We start from the raw sequence: 21,429 nt of genomic DNA on the forward strand, positions 1-21,429 counted from the left end.
CTTTTGAAAAATAAGGAATGCCGTGAGTTGTTATGGATAGATGAATGTGGCGCGCGAACTTTTCAAAAATAAATGGATACCATGAGTTGTCATGGGATAAATGAATATGGCGCGCAAATTTTTCAAAAATAAATGGATACCATGAGTTGTTATGGGATAGATGAATGTGGCGCACGAACTTTTCAAAAATAAATGGATACCATGAGTTGTTATGGGATAAATGAATATGGCGCGAACTTTTGAAAAATAAGGAATGCCATGAGTTGTTATGGATAGATGAATGTGGTGCAAACTTTTTAAAAAAACAAATGAATACCATGAGTTGTTATGGGATATATGAAGATGGTGCAAACTTTTAAAAACAAGTACCCTGGTTACTGTTGATGCACTTTCGCGCACGAAAAAATATTGCCGTTAATGTAGATCCTCACTAATTGCCCGTGCCATTTGTAATCAATGTACACGAGTTTGAGCATAAACCGTTTTTCAGAAGCTTATACCCTGGTTACCGTTGACGCACTTTCGCGCGCAAAAAATATTGCCGTTAACATAGATACCCACTAATTGCTCGTTACACTTGTAATCAATGTACACGAGTTGAAGCATAAATCGTTTTCCGCAAGCGTATATGTGTTGGATATCACAATTTCATCGAGCGTGATCATTGCCCATGTGCTATAAAGTAGTTAAAATAAAATCCATTGAATAAAACCCACCAGAACATATGTTAGGTTTCTTATTTTTTGTTGACAGATGTTGTAATTTTTTTTTGAATTTTTGGAGAGGATCTATTATCATGCTAGGGACACACTAGAACATGTTAGAGGAGAGGAGTACATAATAAGATATGTAAAATATAAATTCACTTAATACTATAAGGCAATCTAGTCGTTATAGGACTAAACGAATATGGCGTGAACTTTAAAAAAAAATGATACCACAACAACCGTTGATGTACTTTCGCGCGAAAAAAATTATCATTAACATAGACACTTGCTAATTTGATCACAAGTTTCTTTCTTTGTCGGCGCTAGACTTCTTTCTTTCTACTTTCATTGAGGGGGTTTATTGTTGCGCTAGGTGTACACCCATTAGAACTTATTTGTGATAAAAGTACATAAGGCATGTAAAATGCATATTCACCTAGTACTATAACACATTCAAGTCGTTACGGGATGAATGAATATGGTGCGAACTTCAAAAAAAAATCCAAACACCATGATTATCGTTGATGTACTCTGCGCAAAAAAAAAACTTTGCCGTGAATCAGTGATTTTTTTTCTTCTTTGCAAGGTAATCAGTAAATTGGGTACTCACTAATTTGCAATCAATGTACTCGAGCTGGCGCATACAACCTTTTTTGGAAGTATATACGTGCTGGATATCACAATTTCATTGATTGTGAAGATCGTGCATGTTATCCTTCCTAAATATATGTTTTTTTTAGAGATTACGATATGGACTACATACGGAGCAAAATGAGTGAATCTGCACTCTAAAATGCGTCTATATACATCCGTATATAGTTTATATTGGAATATATTAAAAGACATATATTTAGGCGAGTAATTAAATTAGAATCCACTGGATTTGATCGCGATACGCCATCAGAATCGAGATCTCAGACTGTGAGCACAAGTTTCTTCCTTCCTCGTGCTTTTCGTGCGGTGCGAAGAAGGGGTGGCTCTTTGCGTGCGTGCCCCTAGCCCGGCCACGCCGCCGGTAAAAAAGATCCCTCCTCACGGAATCTTGGTGGCCGTTTGCGGCGGCGTTGACTCCTGTAGAAACGGGCTGAATCCGGGCGGTGAAACCGGCCCGCTCCCTTCCCATCATCATCCAGGCCGCCCGTCTCCTGCCAAAAGGCCTTCTCGAGGTCCAGGGAGCTAATTTAGGCAGCTCCGCCAATCATTGGAGCACGGAGGCCAGCCAGTCAGTCAGCCACCAGTCAGCCAGCCCGCCAGGCAGGCGGGCAGGCCGACTGCCACCTGGCTCTACCAAACAATTTCCTCCCTACTTTTTACGGGGGTATACCAAGTCATTATTTTCCGCCCCAAAAATAAGTAGTATTCCGCGCTGCGCAGCCGCCGCTTTCTTGGAATTGGCTGTGAACAACCGCCGAAAATGCGTACGCATTTTTGCGTGATGGTCGCTCGTTCGTTCGCTGCTGCCAAAGTTTGTACTGCTGTCTTGGCTTGGCGTGGCTGGTTGCAGTGAGCTGGGCCGGTTGTCATCATTGGTTTTTGTACGCGGGATTAAAGAAACGGGGGTGCGTGTATACGCCAGAGGCAATCGGGCGATGCAAAGATCGCGGTAGGATGGATGTACGCTTGTTTAAAAAAAATTAGTGTTAGTATAGTTTGTATTGGAATATTTTTTTGGAAGATCGTTCGTGGTAGAATATTGGCGCACGTGGATCGGGCTGGAGCAGCGGCCGCTAAGGAACACGAGTTCCAGTTTGGCTTAACTTGTTGTGCCCAACAGCCATGAGGATGAGGTGAGGGTGTGGTCGATTTGTACCAACTGTTCCTTGTTAGTTTTGTTTCTGTTTTTTGCGGGAGACCCTGTTAGTTTTCTTTAGGACGTCGATAACTACCGAACGTTCGGTCTGGGGGCGTACCAGACCGAACGAAAGGTTCGATAGGCCATCTTAGCCCTGCCAAACGATTTCGTTCGGGACGAGAGGCCCCCAGCCCGAACGCCCATTGGCACTGCCCCTACAGGCCCTTTTTAGGAACACGACCTAGAAACAAAAAAAAAAAGCCCAGAAGCGACACAAAAGCCCTTCTTTGCTTGGACAAAATAAACACAAGCCCTTTTTTGCTGGAACAAAAAATTGCCATGGATCATATGTAAAGTAAAAAAATCAAAGAAAAATAGAGTAAAAATGCCAGTCCCATAAAGTTGGTTTGACACGAAAAAACCATTAGTGATTACATTGACATGTACGTAAAGGTAGTATAGGTAAATCCCGAACGCCCATTGCCACTACCCCTACAGGATAATTACCGAACGTCGACAATATAGGTAAACTCGCCATGTCAAAAAGATAAAAATTGCAATGGGAAAATAAAAGAGTAAATTTTAACAAAAAATAAATAGGAAATAGAGGTTAAAAAATAAATTGCCATAGCGTTACAGATAAAATTGGCATGCCAAATTGAAAGAAAAATTTGCCATTTTCTTTATTTGAAGGTCCTATACTGCCGTGGCAATATAGGTAAATCTGCCATGTCAAAAAGGTAAAAATTGCCATGGAAAAATAAAAAATAAAATTTTAACAGAAAAATAGAAAATAGATGTTAAAAAAAGAAATTGCCATGGCGTTGCAGATAAATTTTCCATGTCAATATAGGAAAAATTGCCATGGCAAATTGAAAGAAAAATTTGCCATCTTTTTTTTCATTTGAATGTCCTATATTGCCATGGCAATATATGTAAAATTGCCATGTCAAAAAGCTAAAAATTGCCATGGAAAAAATAAAAAATTAAAATTAAAAAAAGAAATTGCCATGTCGTTACGGATAAATTTGCCATGTCAACATAGGAAAAATTGCCATGGCTAATTGAAAGAAAAAATCCATGTTTTTTTTTTCATTTGAATGTCCAATACTGCCATGGCAAAAATAGGTAAACTTGCCATGTCAAAACAGTAAAAATTGCCATGGCAATAAATTAATAAAATTCTCATAGAAAAAATAGAGGTTCAAAAAGAAATTGCCATGGCGTTATAGATTAATTTCTCCATGCCAACATTGGGGAAATTGCCATGGAAAATTAAAAGAAAAATTTGTCAATTTTTCTTCAATAGAAGGTAAAATTTGGATATCATCAATACAAAACTATTGACATTGCCACAACATTTTTTTTACAAAGCCAAAAGTTATGAATTTTTTTTGCCATGGCAAATTCACTTTACGGCCCATGGCAAATTATAGCTTTTGCTACGTTAGCAAAGTACACTTGCCATGACACAACTCATTTTTTAGAAAAGCAAAAGCCATGAAGGCAACATGTTATGATTTTTGCCATGGTAATAAAATAATGCAATTTGTCACAACAATAAAATTTGAGTTGCCATGGCAACATAATTTTGAGTTCCCAAAATGGCGAAAAACATAATTTGAGTTTGCCATAAATTATAATTTCTAAAATGTTGTCGCGGAAAAGGTATTAATGGTCGACGTGTGGAAAAGCATCTACACTTGCCATGGCAAAACACATATTAAGTTGCCATGGCAATTGTTAAATTGGCGTGCAAAACCAAAAAGAACCCAAAAAATGCCATGGCAAAAACAAATTAACTTTCCATGGCAAAAAAACCCCGTAAAATGCAATGATCACCTCGTTGCCATATGACTATATGACACATAGTTACTAAAAAAGCCTACATTTGCCATATAACCATTAGAAAACAAAGTCTGAGATGGGCCATGATATTAAGACAAAATCTATAAAAAATATTGTCATGTGTGAATGAACTAACAATTTATAAAGTTGCCATGGTATGAGAATTTATAATAATCTAAGAAATTGCCATGTTGTGCTAAACACCGTGATTCGAAATTGCCATGTATTAGGACCAAAAACCTAAATTTGTGTACTACTCACATGGCAAAGTTAGTAACTACAAAAATCACAACAAAAAATTGTGTTCTACTCAGATTTTAGTGTAGCATGGCAAATTTAGGGACTATTTCATACACAACCAGTGGCAAAAATGTGTTCAAAAAAGCTCATGGTACTCAGCATCTAGCAAAAATCATCAGACATGGGTGTACTCAGCATCTAGCAAAAATCATCAGACATGGGTAAAAAATGGGGGGAATGGGACGTTGTACATATGCACACACAAAACCGCAGAAGGAGAGCGGCGACGCATCGACCTGTCGGATCCCCCTCGCCCGTGGTGTAGCTCGAGCTCGAGCACCTCCCCGTCGGGCTCCCTTCCGAGGATGGACGCCGTCTGTGAGGAGCCCATCGTGTTGCCTCACCGCGGACTCATCGCCGGGCACCCCAACTCCACTCTCCGCCCGGTGCATGCTGGGAATCGTTGGAGTCATCGCTGCCTCCCCCAATTCACCGGACGGGAGTAGAGATGGCACATTGTTGCGCTGCTCCGCCGCCGCTCTTCCTGCTCCTATACGCCTCAACCGCCGCCGCGACCGTCGTCGCGTGATCCCCGCGCCCGCCCTCTTCGCGCAACCACACCTCTAGCCGGGCGGTGAGCTAGAGGAGGGGAGACGACCTAGATGCCCGCCGCCGCGGCGTGGGCGAGCGGGGGGCGCTCTGCCTCCGCCACGGCCGCACCTCTAGTCGGTGGGAGCGGACCAGAGTCACGTCGCGCTCCGGTCAGCATCGCCTGAACGAGCTTGAGGAGGGGAGACGACTACCGCGATGGCGCCGGCGAGCGGGCGGCGCTTGGCCTCCGCCATGACCGCACCTCTACCCCGGCGAGGATCACATAGATGTATGCGGCCTCGACCCCGCCCAACGCGGCGGCGCGGGGAGCTGGCGGGTGGCGGCAGCTAGCGGCGATCCACAGAGACGTTGTGGAGAGGAACAGTGGGTGAGGGGAAGAAAAGGATAAGGCTGAGGGGGCAGAAGGAGACGATGTCGTTTGGTCAATCGGTCGTTCGGGAGTTGAGAGGAAAATCCCGAACTACTTCTCTGCTGACTTGGCAGTGTCACCTACTCTAAGATGTGTGCAAATCATCTGACGGCAGTCGAGGCGTTCGGGACCGAGCGCTAAAATCCTGATGTTCAGGAGTTATAGAATCCGTTTCTTTAACACGGTACACATGCAAAGTCACCCTTACATACACCTATGGAATACTGAGTCGGCGCAGTATCTTGAGTTTGGTGAAGTCACCATAAGAGCCAGGGACCTCTCCTCCCACTGAACAAATATCATCGGAAAGATGCATCAGCTATATATAAAATAGGTTCATTGCAAGCAACTAGAAATCTCCCCGCATTGTCCCGAGAAACCACTTAGGCCTCCAGATAAGGAATTCATATCATAAAATGCATCAACATTAATCATAGTGAATCCCTCCTTTGGTTTCTTCCAAACACTCATCTTTCTAGGACTCCCCTTACAAGATGCTTTAATATTGCTATTTGTAATCAGCTAGATCGACATGCCCACATGTGACAGAGACGACACTTGCTCACCATGGACTACCTATCTTCGGCACTACCATATATGCCATGCTGATGTAAGGACAAACTCTTTGATATTAGATGAATCATAGTTTGATGGTGCTAACTCCGGCATATAGAGTTATTCTTCGAGAACTACACTTCCAGCCTGGTCCACTTGTAAAGTCATGTTGTTCACATCAGCTACATCTAGTATGTTCCATGTCTTCCTTGCATGCACACACTCAAAGAGTGTGTGCTTTATGTCCTCGCAATGTATATTACATCAAGGGCATTGGCTAGACACCGAGATATGTATGTTAGACAACACACTGAAGCAAGGCAAGATCCCATGCAATGTTTCCATGTATTTTTTTTACCTTTGCAGCAACCAAACATTTCCATATAGTTTTTCAACGGGGTTTAGCAATGATCTATTTGTTTCCTTTTCTCCAAAATGATGTAGCCATTTATCATGATATGATGACAATAGATAAGTCATTCTCCGACAATAAAATCCCGAATCCCATGTTACCCATGATCGAGTTAATAAGATCATAAACCACACCCAAAAGACTTCTTCCTTTAGGAGTAATTAATTTCCCATTTGGACTATTCGACACCCAATCATCATCTCATATGTTGATCAGTGTTCCCTCTCCGACATGCCAAATACATATACTATTAAAAGTTTTCACTCCAGCTAGGATACGCTGCCAAGTGAATGATGCACCACTTTTCATCTTTGTATTCAAAAGTTTTCCATCAAGATAATATTTGGTTCTCAATACTATTGCACATATGGACTCAGGGTCACAAAGAAGGCGCCATACTTACTGTGACTACATGGCAGGGTTAAATCAACGTGGGTCATGAAAACCAAGTCCTCCCATTGGCTTAGGAATACATAACTTCCACTAGGAAAACCAGTGCATCTTCTTATGGCTGACATCATCCCACCACTAGAATGCAAGATTGCATCCATGATTCATTTACGACTTTTTTGGGAAGCTTGAATACATATATCACATATGCTGGTATGGCCTAAACCACATATTTCACTAGCACTTCTTTACCTCCTATTGACATGATTTTTTCTCTTTCCATTCACAAATTCTCCCTAGAACCCCCTCTATTAGATGCACAAAAATGCCACTCTCTCATCACCCACCATTGTGGGACTTTGCCCCTGGCAGGATAGGTGAGGAATCACTCTTGATCTGATCTATTGGGGCCAACAACTTCGCCAAAGCCGACTAGCATCCCTTTCCACTGCATTTGTTGAACAAAGAAGGCTAGTACACTAAAGGATCGAATTTGCTTTCCGTGGTGAACTGGTCGTCCCATACCTTCATTTTGTCCCATGTGTGTTGAACATTGTCTTCCTCTGTTCCAGCTTCATTGATGTAGGTAGGGCTAGGCGAGAAAGGGTCCCCTCTTGCCTATTAGTAAGCGGGCATTCGATTCCACTAGGGTCTTATGTGGCACCCCGGCTCAGAGAAAACCGGAACGCCCCGTATTCCAGCCCAGAGATCGAGGTTAAGTCTTCTGGAATACGGCATTGCTTAGCATAGAACAAACCAGCTCTCTATTACAACACGAATATGAATACAAGGGTTCCGATATTACAATGAATGACATCGGCACGGCGACACTACGCCAACCACAATTGCTCTATACAAGCAACATAACAACTCGAAGCAGCGGAACAACTACTGGCAGCGAAACAACGAACATCGATGATGGACTCCAATCCGCAGGGACTCTGGCTAGAACGTTTATCCTAGCTCGCGAACACAGGAACAACACCAAACAAGCAAGCAATCTAGGTACGACCTGCAAATTGGCATGACACGCCAGGTTAGTACATTGAATGTACTTGCAAGCTCACAATAACCAGAAGCATTCAAGACAAACAACAGCATGGCAATTACAGGTTAATCAGGAATTATCAAGAGATCATCAAGATAACATGGCATGAGCAACATGAACATAATACTGCTAGAACAATATGATCATGGCATGAACAACATGAACATAATACTGCTAGAACAATATGATCTTGGCATGAACAACATGAACATAATACTGCTAGAACAATAGGAGCATGACATGAACATATAAATCTGACGATACCAGCATGCAACATGATGCCACTATATGCACCATTTATTCTGCTCGGGTTACCAAATGGTGATCCTTCCGGCGATCACAAGCATGATCAACACTTGGTCTCAAACAGTGATCCTTCCGGCGATCACAACCATGACCAATACCTGGCCTAAAACGATGATCCTTCTGGCGATCACAACCAACTTATCTCCTTATCGACCCATGGTTGTTATTAAGTACATTATTATTATTATTATTATTATTATTATTATTATTATTATTATTATTATTATTGTTGACTCATAGTGTGACCAACTATGAACTGGGCCCTTATCCGTGGGCATGGCTATCGATAGATTTAATAAACACTCTGCAGAGGTTAGTACATTGTACCCACACCATGGAACCCATGGCCTCGCACTCCCATTCGGGTGGACCAACGACCTTCCGACAAAACCGATCTACTGCCATGACACTCTCCCGGCCACTCCGACTCACTCCCCACTGGGCTAGTCCTGGGTGGCCCCATGTCTACCAAAGACACCAACGACCACCGTTGTGGCCAAACATAAACGGTCCCAAACGGGGACCTGGATCCATAACAACAACAACGGGCACACAAGGTTATGTCTAATTACCGGGCCAAGGTACTGCACTCCCATAAACTTCCCTCGTTGGAGGCACCGGCGAGAGGCATGACAATAGACCCAGTTAGGACCTTCCCATAAAGGTAAGCGTGGTTGCACTGGCCAGTTTGATATGGTGGCACCATGACTCAGCCAACAGTTGTTCAAGTTCAATTTAATCTGGTTAAACTTGAATGCAAATATGCTAAGGCATGATAAAATACATGATGCAATTACAATGCATGAGCATGATATCATGAGAGAACCACATAACTACCCACCATATCAACAATGAATCATATCCAACTAAGCATGGCATACTGACTAGCATGAACATCATAAGTACATACTTCTCCGAAACATAGCATGGCCACTAGCATCAACAATAAATATCATACAAGAACATATCTATAATGCCATCATGCAAGCATTTAACCAACTGGATGCGATGGAACATGCATACTCGGGACAGATGGCCGTCATGCACCAAAGACCATCACCAACATCAACATGTACTGCTAGCAAACATAAACATATGAAAGGAATACTAGCAACTAGCAGGGCATGCTAACCAGGTGCATAACAACATAGCAAGAAAGTAAGCACTAACCAAGAATCATTACCGAACAACGATAACCATATTTTAAACAAGCAAACAATTAATAAATATTCAAGTTGAAAACCATGGCTACTGCATGACTATCATGCAAGTGGGTATTGTGGCTTGCCTGGGGTGCCGGAGACTCCGGGAAGAAGTGCGGTGAAGCCGCGGAATGAAACGTCGGACAATTCTTTCTCGGAGGGGGCTGATTAGAGGCAAGGGCAAAATGGTCATTTTCACTATGAGAACACCTAGTGAAAATGTTACCAAAAGATAGATCTCGACGAGACGAAGAAGTGAGCGCTGGTTTCACCTCGATCGAAGTTACAGTTGAAAAGTTGTGAGGTGCGGAAGAAGAAGGACCAATCTGTGAATATTTTCATCACCAACGGGTCCCTGAGTGGATAAGGCAGAGGCGCATATTAGAAAATACGCTTTCTGAGCAGAGAAACCGCATTCCTGGCCGCGGTATAAGTAAATACGTTTTCTAGAGAGGAAAACGCATTTTAGCGAACGGAGGGAAAGGATACGCGTTCTCAATAAGAAAACGTACTTTGAGCAGAACAGTAACGAAAATACGCTTTCAGAATCTGAAAGCACATTCACCGAAATGCGTCTCCACTTAACGTACCTGGGCCCGGGGTGTGTGGCTGGCACGTGGGGTCCAGCAGCCAGGGGGACGAGCCAGGTCGTCGTCTTCCTCCTCCTGCCTCCCCGATCGGAGACAGAGGAGCGAAGCAGGGGAGGTGGGCGCGGCGAGGGGCCCAGGCGGCTCCGGCTAAGTCCGGCCAGGCGGAGGCCACCGGTGGGCGCGGCTTGGCTGGCCGCGGCGGAGAGAGGCAGCAGGGACGGCGGAGATGCCTCGGGGAAGTGGCGACGGGAGGAGAACAGAGAGGAGCAGGGCGGGCGCCGGCGATGGAACGGGCTGCTCCGGCCACCTCAGGCCAAGGCGCTGGCACCGGCGGGTTCAGGGCGGAGCACCGCATCCATTCAGAGGCAAAGGAGGTGTCGGGGAGTGGTGGAGAGGTGGGGAGGCGCGGGGACCGGGGAGGCTACAGATAGCTCGGGCCGTGGAGGTACTCGGCGAAGCAGCGGCTCCGGCGAGGGGGCAAGGGGCGGGGGCGAACCGCGGGTAGTAGGGGAACGCGTAGGACGGGTCGGGAGGTGGAGAGGAGTACTAGGCTCGCCGGAAACAAGAAGACCGGCGATGGCCGAGGCGAACTCCGGCAAAAAGAGGAGGGGGCCGAGGACTCTGATGGACTAGAGAGGCGAGGGAGGAGTGAATGAGCTGCGTGAGGGGTCGAGGGTCCTATATATGCGCCCGGGGAAAGCTCTGGAGCGCACAAGCGAGCTTGAGTAGTGCTCTAATGGAGGTCAGTGGCTGGGCTTCACACGGGCATGGAGCTAGCGGCTCATTTATGCCGAACCACGACGAGACATCGATGCAGGGTGATGCATTCGAGCACAGGAGAGCTTCAGGACACGAATGGAGGTCGATATGAGGAGGGAGGAGACGAGAACAGTGGCCGGACCGAGCCAGAGCTTGCACCGTGCGTGACGCCAGCGTGATCACCACGGGCACTGGTGCAAAAGGCGCGTTCTGGCTAGGCCGACCATGTCCAGTAGATAGACCGTCGTGCTCTTAGTCAAAATGAGTGAATACATCGGTCCAGGGGCAAAGAAGAGATTTGCACTTAGCTCCAAAGTAAATCAACAGGAAGGTGCTTGTAACTTCTTGTGGTTAAACCAGCTAGGTAACGTGGTAAATAGTTTGTCTGATGATGATCACATACTAAGTTAATGTTTGTCACCAAAAATCAGACTAAGGGGAGGAGTTTAGATGAGGGTTGCTGTAGAAAGTGCAAAACTGGCCAGAATTAGGGATTTGGATGATACACTCACATACATGATTTTCATGAGCTGAAATTTGGCAGAGAGGGATTGTATGATGGTATGAAGCTTCTGTAAAGATTTCATGCCATTTGGAAATACCAAAGTGGCACTTGCTTCACAAAGCTTCATTCTAGACAGAAACTTGGAAAAATTGCACAGGGCAATTGGATTAACTAATTGAGCTAAAACTTGGTGGAGGGAGTTTATATAGATAGAATCATGTCCCGGTAAAGTTTCAGCTCAATTGAATCAATATAAAATATAGTTGCTTCACAAACTGAAGATCTGACCAGAAACTAAGATTTGGGGCTGGGCTCACATAGATGAGTTAAATGAGCTCAAATTTGGTGGAGAGTCATGATTTGATCATAGGAAGTACCTTGCAAAATTGCAACTCATTTTGATATGCCTAGCTTGTACTTCCTCCACAATCACTTCCCTCAGACAGGAACTTTGAAAATTTGCTCAGGAATATTTACTAGGCAAATTGAGTTGAATTTTGGCATGAGAAAATTATTTGGTAGGAAAAGATGTCCAAGAAGTTTGAGTTCAAATGGGCAAAGATAAATAGCACCTGCTTCTCAATGTGCCGTTTAGGACAGAATATGAAATGATTTTATTGAGCATGATGGGAAACATGGCCAATGATATATTTTGTCATATTTGAGGAAGATATTACCCAAACGATTTATGAGAATTATTTGGGAATTTTAGGAGTGACATAAATATAGGTTGCTTCATAACCTAGGGTTTTAAAGGGTTATTCCTTTATCAGAAAAGGAATATTCCTAATAAAAATAATATTGGGTTAGGTCAAGGATGGAAATGACATGATCTTGGGATGATGATGAGGGTGACAAGCCACTATAAAACCTAGGAAGACATGATCTTCCCAAGTTTCAGAACCACATAGCCACGGAAAAGCAACTCAAAACAGGAAATCCAAGAAAATCAAAGGAAAAAAGAAAAGGGCAAAAATCTAGGTTGTTACATCTTACCAATCCTACTACTTCTCATCCCGGGGTTTCCGCAGTTGAATAAAAAAGTACAGGCCATATCGATCAAATTATTGGACACGTGTTGGATGTCACTTTTACCCCAGGCAAGTTACCTTATATTTAGTCCCAAATATTTATCCAAAAGTACTTCTGTCATAATCTCCAAAATAGTACATACGCCTTCCTTCATTTCAGCACACTTGATTTTTTTTCCACACTAATAAGATGTACAAAAGACTCCCAATAGTTGTCAAGCACCCCCTTGAAGCTAGCATCATTTTCTAGGTCGGCATTCATAAGAATTAATTCGTTGGCAAATGATTGCTTACCAGGGGAAAGGTATTGGGCTCCCAAGTGGAGGAGTTGTAGCATGTAGCAAGCTTCAATTGAGAAACCAAGCTATCAATTCATGGAGGTACCGTTATCCTGCAACAGCTTAATGCTCTGCAACACAAATAAAACTTCACTTGTATCCCCAACAATGCTAACAAGGGTGGCAACCTTGGTAGTCTTGCTAGTTGCACATGATTGTTAAAAGATAACGTGGTAGATAATTTTTTTGTATTTTCTAAATAACACAAAACTTAAATAAAAGTGTGTGTAAAAGTTGTTGGAAGGTGATTCTTATGCTAAAAACCGGAGCAGGTTTCACAAAGTGGAACTCTCCAATACATAAAAGTGTGGCAAGTATTATAATCATGTGCAAAGGTACATCATGAAATATTTCATGCTCATGACAAACATATGAATGTGTTGATTCTACATAGGCAGTGCGTCCATGATACTATTTGACCGAGATACCATCTGCATTTTATAGCTAAATAGCCGGTCCATGGATTTAGATCCATTTGCACCATCAGAACATTAAGTGTTAACATAGATAATTGGTTTTAGAAAGATGGCATATTGGTGTTTATGGGATTCCAACGAACACTCTAATAAACCTTGAAACCCTCAAGGGAAACAATTCTATACAAGCAGTTTCCACTTTCTATGACGGCCTCACTGTAACAATAGTTTATTTGCAAGATTGAACCAACTAATGCACATCTCTCACTCTCACTACTGATTACTGATCTAAACTAGCCAGGAGTAAACAAGTAAACAGAGAGAAATATACATCTATAAATCAAACAAGGTGGCATTCATAAATCAGAACATAAAGGAATAATTCATCACATGATCTACATTACCGCTACAAACACATCAGATTCACCATAATCATGTAGCTCGGATCACATGGCTCTCGTACTGATCATCTAAACACGTTAAGGGGAGAGATTACAACTTGGCTACCACCATGAACCCGTAGTCCATAGGGTGGACTACTCACAACTCTCCTTGGAGCATGAGGATCGAGGTTGATGATAGAGGAGATGATTCCCCCCTCTGGTAGAGTTCCGGATCTTGGCTTAAAACTAAGACCACATTGGAAGCACGACGTGCAGCGACGGAAAAATGCTTGTAATTAGGGTGAACTTTTCGAGGAATATTGTAACACCCACGATGCGGCTATATCTCCCACGTGTCGGAGCACGACTTAGAGGCATAACCGCATAGTAGGCATGTCGCAAGAGGGGTAATCTTTACACATCTCATGTACTGAATATGAAAGGGATAAAGAGTTGGCTTACAATCGCCACTTCACACAATACATGAATATATCATTACATCATCCAGATATAATCAAGGTCCGACTACAGAACCAAATAAAGAAAGACCACCCCTAATGCTAGATCCCCGATCGCCCCAACTGGGCTCCACTACTGAACAACTGGAAACGGAACAACATAACGAACACGAACTCATCGAGCTCCTCCTTGAGCTCGGTTGCGTCACCTGCACGATGTCATTGGCACCTGCAAGCTGGTTTTGGAAGTAATCTGTGAGTCACGGGGACTCAGCAATCTCACACCCTCGCGATCAAGACTATTTAAGCTTATGGGTAGGTAAAAGGTAGTGAGGTGGAGCTGCAGCAAGCACTAGCATATATGGTGGCTAGCTTACGCCAATGAGAGCGAGAAGAGGAGGCAAAGCACGGTCGTGAACTAAAAGTGATCAAGAAGTGATCCTGAAACTACTTACGTTCAAGCATAACTCCAACACCGTGTTCACTTCCCGGACCCCGCCGAGAAGAGACCATCACGGCTACTGATGACCCACAAGTATAGGGGATCTATCGTAGTCCTTTCGATAAGTAAGAGTGTCGAACCCAATGAGGAGCAGAAGGAAATGATAAGCGGTTTTCAGCAAGGTATTCTCTTTAAGTACTGAAATAAGTGGTAACAGATAGTTTTGTGATAAGATAAATTGTAACGAGCAACAAGTAACAAAAGTAAATAAAGTGCAGCAAGGTGGCCCAACCCTTTTGTAGCAAAGGACAAGCCGGAACAAACTCTTATATAAGGAAAAGCGCTCCCGAGGACACATGGGAATATCGTCAAGCTAGTTTTCATCACGTTCATATGATTCGCGTTCGATACTTTGATAATTTGATATGTGGGTGGACCGGTGCTTGGGTGCTGTTCTTACTTGAACAAGCATCCCACTTATGATTAACCTCTATTGCAAGCATCCGCAACTACAACAAAAGTATTAAGGTAAACCTAACCATAGCATGAAACATGTGGATCCAAATCAGCCCCTTACGAAGCAACACATAAACTAGGGTTTAAGCTTCTGTCACTCTAGCAACCCATCATCTACTTATTACTTCCCAATGCCTTCCTCTAGGCCCAAATAATGGTGAAGTGTTATGTAGTCGACGTTCACATAACACCACTAGAGGCTAGACAACATACATCTTATCAAAATATCAAACAAATACCAAATTCACATGACTACTAATAGCAAGACTTCTCCCTTGTCCTCAGGAACAAACGTAACTACTCACAAAGCATATTCATGTTCATAATCAGAGGGGTAATAATATGCATATAGGATCTGAACATATGATCTTCCACCAAATAAACCAACTAGCATCAACTACAAGGAGTAATCAACACTACTAGCAACCTACTAGCACCAATCCCGGACTTTGAGACAAGAATTGGATACAAAAGATGAACTAGGGTTTGGAGATGAGATGGTGCTGGTGAAGATGTTGATGGAGATTGCCCTCTCCCGATGAGAGGAGCGTTAGTGATGACGATGGTGATGATTTCCCCCTCCCGGAGGGAAGTATCCCCGGCAGAACAGCTCTGCCGGAGCTCTAGATTGGTTCCGCCAAGGTTCCGCCTCGTGGCGGCGGAGTCTCGTCCCGAAAAGTTCGTTCTTATTTTTCTCTCATCGAAAGACTTCATATAGGATAAGATGGACGTCGGAGAGCCACCAGGGGGCCCACGAGGTAGGGGGCGCGCCCCCCACCCTCGTGAGCAGGGTGTGGGCCCCTTGGCCTTCATCTTTGGTGAGGATTTTTATTTATTTATTTTAGGATGTTCCGTGGAGTTTCAGGACTTTTGGAGTTGCGCAGAATAGGTCTCTAATATTTGCTCCTTTTCCAGCCCAGAATTCCAGCTGTCGGCATTCTCCCTCCTTATGTAAACCTTGTAAAATAAGAGAGAATAGCCATAAGTATTGTGACATAAAGTGAAATAACAGTCCATAATGCAATAAATATCGATATAAAAGCATGATGCAAAATGGACGTATCAACTCCCCCAAGCTTAGACCTCGCTTGTCCTCAAGCAAAAAGCCGATAACAATAAATATGTCCTCATGTTTAGAGGTAGAGGCGTCGATAAAAATTAAAATACGGACATGAAGGCATCATGATTATTCTCATAACAACAACATATATAGATTTTGTCATATGATTACTTATGTTCAAGTGATGATCTATTCACAATGCAAAAGTACGAATCATAAACCTTATTGGGCTCCGACAAACTATAATCTCGGTCATTGAAGCAATTGCAATTTATCATAACATCGGAAAGAGTCTATGTCGGAACTAAAAAGCAAGTCCACATACTCAACTATCATTTAGTCCTCCATAATTGCTAACACTCATGCAATACTTGTGGTTACGGAGTTTCAATCGGACACAGATAAATATAGGGGCTTATAGTTTTGCCCCACAACCTTTTACCTCAAGGGTAATGTCAACAATAATGGTTCATGCTCCCCTACATCCAATTATATATATATATATATATATATATATATATATATATATATATATATATATATCATGTTCTTTCCAACATGCTGAGCTTGCCAAAGGATAAAATGAAAAAGAAAAGGTGAAGATCACCATGACTCTTGCATAAGGTAGAAGATAATAATAAAGGATAGGCCCTTCGCAGAGGGAAGCAGAGGTTGCCATGCGCTTTTATGGTTGGATGCACAAATTCTCAATGCGAAAGAACGTCACTTTATATTGCCCCTTGTGATATGAACCTTTATTATGCAGTCCGTCACTTTTATTACTTCCACATCACAAGATCGTATAAAGCTTATTTCTCCCACACCAATCAATCATACATATTTAGAGCAATTTTTATTCCTTTGCACCGATGACAACTTACTTGAAGGATCTTACTCAATCCATAGGTAGATATGGTGGACTCTCATGGCAAAACTGGTTTAAGGGTATTTGGAAGCACAAGTAGTATTTCTACTTGGTGCTGAGAATTTGGCTAGCATGAGGGGGAAAGGCAAGCTCAACAAGTTAGAGGATCCATGACAACATACTTTATCTCAGATATAAGAAAGACATAACTCATTATGTTGTCTTCCTTGTCCAACATCAACTCTTTAGCATGTCATATTTTAATGAGTGCTCCCAATAATAAAAGATGTCAATGATAATATATCTATATGTGAAACCTCTCTTTCCTTATTACTTCCTATTAATTGCAACAATGACCAAGGCTATGTCTACCGACTCCCAACAACTTTTAATCATCATACTCTTTCTATGTGAAGTCATTACTCTCAATAAGATCAATATGAACTCTTTGTTTCTTTTTATTATTTTTCTCTTTTCTTTTATTCACCCAAGATCATGGCAAAATAATCAAGCCCTTGACTCAACACTAATCTTTATTATATATAGCTCTCGAACTCGATTACAAAGAGAGATCATAAAGCAAACTCAAAACTAGATCATGCCATAAACTTTATTCTACTAGATCAAGATACTACTAATAGGATCTAACTAAGAAAAACCGTAAAGATAGGAGTTGTGATTGTGATACGATACCGGGGCACCTCCCCAAGCTTGGCAGTTGCCAAGGGGAGTGCCCATACCCATGTGATTATATCTCCTTGGTTGGTGAAGAAGGTGGATGTGTTGTTGATGATGCAGGCTTGTCATCCATCTTCCAAGGCATAGGTTCACCATCATAGAAGGATGATCGAGTCTCCGGAATCCTTGAATCTGCAGCCAAACTCATTCTTTTGAATCTATATTATACTCATAGTTTTGGTTTTGTAGGTCATAGATTTGGGCTTGGAGGTGCTCGATCTTCTCATATAGCTTGAAGATGGCCTCCTCGGTGTTCTTGGCATCCGACTTGTAGTTGTTAGTGAACTCCGCGAGCATCGTGTGGCTAGCGTTGATTCCACGCTCCACCATCCCCAGGCACTTGAAAACTTGTTGCTCCATTGCTTCGAGCCTCGTCTCCACGCTTCCGGTTCCCTTTGGTCCCTCAACATCGTGGATGTGAAACAACCCATCACGCATCTCAATGGCTTGAGGGTGTCGCAGCACCTCCGCGAGGTAAGGGTTGATGACCTTCTCGAAGAACTTATCCTTGGAAGCACTTGGGGATGTTAGGATGATCTAGATCTGTCAGAAAAATAGCTCGAAACAAAGATAGGAGATTTTTGCGTGATACGGGAGTCAAAACCTTCAGGGGGTTATACAATGAATTTTTACCGACCAAAATACGTAACGTGCAAGAAAACGGAGTCCGAAAGGCACACGAGGTGCTCACGAGGTAGGGGGCGCGCCCAGAGGGGTAGGGCGCGCTCACCACCCTCGTGGGGCCCTCGTGTCCTTCACGGACTGCTACTTATTTTTCTATTTTTCTAAATATTCCAAAATGGATAAATATTGCCTTAAAAATTGTTTTGGAGTCAGTTTACTTACCGTACCACATACCTATTCCTTTTCGGGGTCTGAAACGTTCCGGAAAGTGTCCCTTATGTATTCCTCCGGGGTTCCGGTTTCAATAATATTGGTTTCAACATTTATGGGATTACCTGAGATATAATGTTTGATTCTTTGACCGTTTACCACCTTCAGATTTGTGCCCTTGAAGTTGTTGATCTTTATGGCACCGGAACAATAGACCTCTTCGATAACATAGGGGCCTTCCCATTTAGAGATAAGTTTTCCTGCAAAAAATCTTAAACGAGAGTTGTATAGCAATACATAATCACCTACATTAAACTAACGCTTTTGTATCCTTTTGTCATGTCATCTTTTAACTTTTTCTTTAAACAACTTGGCATTTTCATAAGCTTGGGTTCTCCATTCATCAAGTGAGCTAATATCAAATAACCTCTTTTCACCGGCAAGTTTGAAATCATAGTTGAGCTCTTTAATAGCCCAATACGCCTTATGTTCTAGTTTGAGAGGTAAGTGACATGCTTTTCCATAAACCATTTTGTACGGAGACATACCCATAGGATTTTTGTATGCAGTCCTATAGGCTCATAATGCATCATCAAGTTTCTTAGACCAATTCTTTCTAGACCTATTAACAGTCTTTTGCAAAATTAATTTGAGCTCTCTATTGCTCAACTCTACTTGACCACTAGACTGTGGGTGATAAGGAGATGCAATTCTATGATCAACATCATATTTAGCAAGCATTTTACGGAAAGCACCATGAATAAAGTGTGAACCACCATCAGTCATTAAGTATCTAGGGACTCCAAACCTCGGGAAAATAACTTCCTTAAGCATTTTAATAGAAGTGTTATGATCAGCACTACTAGTTGGAATAGCTTCTACCCACTTAGTAACGTAATCAACAACAACTAAAATATGAGTATATCCATTAGAGGCAGGAAAAGGTCCCATATAATCAAAGCCCCAAACATTAAACAGTTCAATAACAAGTGAATAATTCATAGGCATTTCTTGACGTCTACTAATATTACCAATTCTTTGACATTCATCACAAGACAAGACAAACTTACGGGCATCCTTGAAGAGAGTAGGCCAATAAAAACCAGATTGCAATACCTTATTGTAGCAATCAGACCTCAAACGGTCCAATCTCTGTGCTCCGGTGTCATCCCTGGATCAGTAATGCTGACACCACACAGTACTTGAAGGATTTATAACAGAGTAGCAATCACACACTTATTACATCGAGTGTCTCCAAAAGAGAACTTATTACAATAAATATGGCTTAAGGCCATCTAATAACGATAACAACGGAAGGCTTGGAAGATAAGTGAGTCCATCAACTCCAACGACATCACTGAGTATAGAACCACGACCTTAAACTCCTTAATCGTCGTCTGAAAAGTCTGCAACATTAATGTTGCAGCCCGAAACGGGTCAGCACATGGAATATGCTGGCAATGTAACACATAGAGAGTAATGGAAAGAAACAACTATTCTATATGCATATTTGGCTGGTGGAAAGCTCTATGGTTACGGTTTTGCGTAAAGCCAATTTTTCCCTACTGCAAAGGAATAAATTTATTTAACTATCATGGTGGTTGTTAAACATTGAGAATGGTTGACAGCATTCTCAATCCCAATTAAGCATCATCATTAAAGAAACCCATCAAAATTAAATTTTATAGTAACATGTTGAGATTCACATGATAATCCAGGTACTAGATACTCAAGATGTCCATAACCGGGGACACGGCTAACCATGATTAGTTTATACACTCTGCAGAGGTTTGCGCACTTTTCCCCACAAGACTCGATCGCCTCCGTTTGGTTTCTCGCACTACACGGTGTTTGAGAAACGGATGACCGAGACATAGTCTTTCAGAAGTGCTAGCACCTTACGATGGGTAGACCGTACCACCTACATCCCCTACATCTGCTAGTCTACCACTGTAAGAGTTCGCACGACTTAGTCAACTATGCTAGAGCCCATAATAGCTTGTGGCTGCACACGGAATTTTCTAGCATGAATAATCTCATGATCCCTTTGAGCCTGGGTGGCGGTCCATAAAGAAAAACAGGCAATCCTGGAATACCCAGGTACCTCAATCCACCCAGATCTGTGTTTAAGTTGCCACCTTAAATAAACCATTAATTAACAATCTCACATGTCATGGATACACTCACCCAATCCACGTCTACTAGCATAGCATGGCATAATAAGCAAACGTAGAAGTAACTCCCAAAGTTTGATAATCAACAGGTAATAGGTACTACCTCAACTACTTCCCAAACCCACAATTTAATTAGATCCTAATCATGCAATGTGTAAGGATTGATCTAATGCAATAAAACTGGGTAGTAGGAGGTATGATCAATGTGTTACTTGCCTTGCTGATGATCCGGGAAACCTAGAGATTCGAAGTAACAAGCGGCGCACTCCGGGTACTCTATCGCAAACAAACAAGCATACAATAAGTACTCAACTAATGCACAGGTAAAACTCAAATAAGAGATCTAACCAGAAGGTTCAACTTAAGAACTCCGGTTGGCAAAAAGAATCAAATCGAACGAAGCAACGAAAGACAAACAGGAAAAGAAACAGGCTTTGCTTACTATTCTGGATCTAAGGCAATTTTTACAGTGGCAAAAACTTGTTTGAGTTGGTTAATCAGAAAGAGGGTTTCGAGACGAAACTCCAGGCGCTTGAATCGCCTGATTCTGATAAACGAGCGAAAAGTTAGACTAAAACGAAAATCGGATCAGAAATCACGATCAGAAAAATCGCGGATTTAATCCAAGAAAAAGAAAAATGACGAACGTTCGTTAAAACGAACGAACGGACGAACGCTCTCTATTTAAATAAACCGGAAAACCGATCTATTTAAAAAAACGAAACTAAAAAAATGAACAAAACCGTCGGAAAACCGAACGGTTTCTCGGGAAAAACCGGTGACTAAAAAAACTACCTCC

This window comes from Triticum dicoccoides, chromosome 3A (genome assembly GCF_002162155.2).
Source record: "Triticum dicoccoides isolate Atlit2015 ecotype Zavitan chromosome 3A, WEW_v2.0, whole genome shotgun sequence".
Lineage (NCBI taxonomy): Eukaryota > Viridiplantae > Streptophyta > Magnoliopsida > Poales > Poaceae > Triticum > Triticum dicoccoides.